The sequence below is a fragment of the Porites lutea genome, chromosome 2 (genome assembly GCF_958299795.1).
Source record: "Porites lutea chromosome 2, jaPorLute2.1, whole genome shotgun sequence".
In the NCBI taxonomy this organism is placed as follows: domain Eukaryota; kingdom Metazoa; phylum Cnidaria; class Anthozoa; order Scleractinia; family Poritidae; genus Porites; species Porites lutea.
Window position 1 is genome coordinate 11,733,430 of NC_133202.1, and position 2,906 is coordinate 11,736,335.

Genomic DNA, 2,906 nt, shown 5'->3' on the forward strand with positions numbered 1-2,906 from the left:
CGCGTTGTATTGACTCCGTTCAATCTGATAGGCGGCCCAGCCTCTATGGTAGTTCGTTGGAATTGAATTTTACTGGCGAGAATTCGGTATGAGAACAAACAAAATACGTTCTAAACTTCCGCTTTTTGAAAAGATTCGTTTTCCATAACCTGAATGTTCCAGAACCATAACAACTTTGTAGATAAAAGGCTACACTGCTCTTATGCATAAGAACTTTTTAAGGTCTTTTAACATTGTGTCGTAAAGAATTCTTTGACTGAAGGAGCGCCGCGGTGCTTAGTTTCGAATCATGTTGTCTCCCAAGGGGAGGGGTATAAAACAAAAGAAAACGCATTGAGATTCATGAATAAAAGGCCATTTGCACTAAGAGGTTATGTGACATCATTTTTATGAAAATGAAAGTTATATGATTTTGTCTTCAGAAAACCATTAGTGGGTCATATATCTTAAACAAAATAATAGTGATTTAGCTTTTCAAACCCGCACCATTTTTTTAAAATGAATAAGTTCGTAGCTGGTCACGTGATCAAAATGTGAGTTTTAAAACTATAAATTACCTCTTTCTGAACAGAAATTTTGCACTAAACTTCAAGGAGATTGTTGAAAAGATGATTTGGTAACGTTTTTAGCTCATCTGAGCGTAACTATCAAACGTTTAACAAGATAGAAGCAAAAAGTAGTTTTAGCAGCCATTTTGGAGGGCAAGTATGCCCGCCAACATGGCGGCCAATACAAATCATACTACTTTGTTGAAAACTCAAAGTGCCAAAAAATATCTCACTTCAATGCGTTTCCTCTCAAATTTCCGGTGTAAGATAATTTTTATGCGCTCCGTCCGCCAGCAAGATTCCAAGTCATTGTTAAAAGGAAGCATTGGTCACGTGACCTCTTAGTGCAAGTGGGCTATTATTTTATTCCCCTCAGCTTAGGAGCCAAGAATGAATTTGGATGATTCGAATACTTTTCCAGTGACTATCGTGAGACAAGAGACCATTCTCTCTTGCGTGAGACAAGTTTTAAAGGAAACATTTCACATATCAGACCACGATGACTACGATGATAATATCGTTAGTGACAAGGGTAGCTTCAGCGTGGCAGGGAATGGTCATTTAATAGTTGTTCATCTTTGCTGAGGTCGTCCTGTGCGAGTGTGGCACTGAGTAATTATAACGGTAGAGCCTTATCGCAAAGGGGATTCAAGAAAGTTTCAAATCATTTGATCCATGCATTTAGATTGCAAACTTGTTTCGAGAAGAGGCCTCCCAACATATTAAACACAGTAAATATTGAGAGGGCTTAGAATGATCTCATATATTCTGGCCTACTCAAACTCATAATCTCACATTTTATTGCGTACATCATTGCTTCTTTTCGCCTCCTTCATCTTCCAAGTGCTTCCTGTATGTGGTCTCATGCCATTTTAGCGCTAATATTCTAGTGGATACACCTTTTCTCTGCTTTGTCACGATCAATGCATGATTCTGACGTTGATACCCCAGTTTACCCTGTCGAATATGGTACCACTGAATTTCCGCATACCACGCCAAGAGCTTGGCATGTCCTAACACGCCCTCGAAGAAAGAACCATGAGTGTTGTCGCTATAAAGGCAGTAGGCGTAGATCCGAACAAACAAGTTATTCGGATGTAACTCTTAGTGCTGCAGTCGGCAGCAAATACTGCATCAGGATCTTAAGAGCCGCATTGTGCTCATGTGTTAGAGTTTCGATTTATGGCCAGAAATAATCGAACAGTGAGTCACGGTTTAAATCATAAATATCCACAGAGTACTGTCGCAGTGATTCTTGCAATCGCCCCGGTCAGGTGTTGCTCATGTGATTAAAAACTAAAGCTATCAAAGTTCAATTCTTTTAAAGCAAAACTGAATTATTGGACTAAAGAGAACTCCATTTTCTCCCGGGGGTGGGTTAGTGGGGTGAGTACTCAGAAGTCGACCGGAACATTCCCTCTGCGTAAAAAGGTTTGTTGAGTTCACCCCGGGTGTGTACTCTCCGTCATCCGAGCCAACAACAATCACAACAACCACAGCAACAACAACAACAACAACAACAACAAAACAGCCTAAAAGCAAAAATAAAAAACAACGTGAAAGAAAGGAAGAAAGGGACTGAAAGGTTCTCTGAATTTTTTAGTTTCTATTGTTGAAAAAAATTACTTACAGCTCTACGTACGTGACAATGCGTTTTCAAACACTCTTTCATAGTGTACACTGATCAACACATATCTTTGGAAATATCCGGAGAGGGAAACAGTTTTTGACAAGGGCGAGACATAAAAGAATTTTTGGTGAAGTGATACAGATGCTTTCATAGAAAAACTGAGTTTTGTCACACAGAAATAAAAACTTGTATTTTTTTCTTTCTTTGTTTCGTTCTTTTTTTTTTTCTCTGGATTTCGACCCGATGTGTTGTTTTATTGTTTGATGCACGGTGCGGATTCACTCCAAGTCACGTTTCTCTTTGTGGTACCACTATTTTATTTATTTGAGAATAATTGGCGGTGCGTTTGCATTCATATTGTAAAATAAATTTCTTCTTTTCTTCGAGGCGATTCCATTGTTTCCTCTCGATAAGGTGATAAATACATAATTTCGATTGACCAGCCGGTTGGTTTTTTTCCTTCTCTTAGCTGGAGAGACGCGCAACAAGTGCCATAAATCTCTAGGTCGCACTCCCAGCAAAAAGCCGTTATTCTGGGAGGAAATAAAACGAATTGCTAGAACAATAAACAATTTTCCCAGATAGAAGGAAAAAATTTTCGCCCACCCCATCGGCGTGAACGAAAGATATGCCCTTTGTAAGGGAGGTGATTATGCCTTTCACTTCCGGTAAAGAAAGACCCAATATTGAGCATGCGTATATAATCACTCGCTCGCTTCAAAATAACG